This window comes from Dioscorea cayenensis, chromosome 19 (genome assembly GCF_009730915.1).
Source record: "Dioscorea cayenensis subsp. rotundata cultivar TDr96_F1 chromosome 19, TDr96_F1_v2_PseudoChromosome.rev07_lg8_w22 25.fasta, whole genome shotgun sequence".
Taxonomy (NCBI): Eukaryota; Viridiplantae; Streptophyta; class Magnoliopsida; order Dioscoreales; family Dioscoreaceae; genus Dioscorea; species Dioscorea cayenensis.
The window spans coordinates 22,889,774-22,891,346 of NC_052489.1; positions in this window are offsets into that span (position 1 = coordinate 22,889,774).

The window sequence follows — 1,573 nt, forward strand, 5'->3', positions numbered from 1 at the left end:
TTTCTTAACCTTTCTTAAAAACCTAGAATCATGCCCAAATGTTTAGCATGATTCATAATAGAGGTTAAGTTTTGGGACACTTAAAGTAAACAGATAGTGAGAAATTGGGTCACCTTGTCTAGGAACTCTATAAGACTTACTCCACCTATTAGGCCACCAATTAAATAGAAAAGAAAAACTAGCATGCAGAATAAAGACAGGCTCTAGTTCAAGAGATCAAAATTTTAGGTAATTCTTATTTTCTTAAGTTAGCATGAATAACATTCTACTCAAGTGATGAGGATATCACCCCCATGACAACTACACTACCTACGAATGGTAATACTTCAACTGGTATAGAAGAGGAAGCATATCAAGGACCATTTACATGAAACCGTGCTAAACAAATCCAAAACCAGGTAAATGCTAACTTAAGCTTATTCTTAAATTATATTGAAATGGTGGTGTTTCCAATTTTTTCTTCCTTAATTGTACTTAGGTGTACTAGAAGTGAGGACATAATTCCAGACTTAGTCAAACAAGAGGATAGCAAGAGAGAAGCATTTGGAGCTACACACATGTGGGCCTCACACTCACGTGCATGTCTAAGAAGAAAATTGTGCCTATCTTCGCTGGCCCCACGCAAACAAGGGAGATGTGGTTTCTTTTTATGACAAATCAGCCCAAAATATCTCTTTCCTAAACCAACCTAATTTCTGAAAAAAAACAAAATCAAATCCCAATCAACCAGGAAATCAAGTATTCCAAGATTAAGAGTGGAGAGATTCGCTTGCCATCTTCACGTGCTACAATACCCGCAAGATACTATTCACATATTTAGATTGATTTTCTAGCCAATTTTATTTTCCTATTTTTAAATTGTTTTCCAAGAAAATTTTCATTTTCTATTTTTAGATTGATTCCCTAGCTAATTTTAATAAGATAGTTTTCTTGTATCCCAAGTTTAAGTTGGCTATAAATAGCCTTATACCTTCTCTTTTGAAATATAGTACTTTGATTATTATTTACGAAATAAGAGTTATCTTACTACCACTGTTCCTGTGAGTTCTCCAGGATTAGCGAGAGGAAATTTTGGCGTTCTCCTAATTTGTGCTCTACGCTTCTGGGCATTTTGTGTGAATTAGTTTTTGTTTGTGGTTCTGCGATTGTTCAGATAGCGGGTCAGAGTTCTTGAAGCTTCGGATCGTCTTTCCCCAACGTACGAGTCTCGTCCATCACCGGTTGTTCGCAACTAGTTATCCCTCAACCTAGATCCTATGTAGTAAAGATCGGGCCATCATTTAGATCTCCTTCTTCTTCACCAAGTTGGAGCCTATCATCAAGGGTGTTATAAAATTTTCAATATTAATTTTTAACAACATCATAAATAGGCCTATGAGTATCCTTTTTGAAAGGAATGATCTACCTCTTGAGCAATGGCCAAAATTTTATCCACAAGGGACCTCCTAGCCAAAAAAACAATTTTGTTAACTGAATGAGTTTGTGGATAATTGACATTAGCCCCTTGGAGAGGTGTTTAGAAATTACTTTATAACAAACATTGCACAAAGTTATTGGTCTAAAATTAGTAATA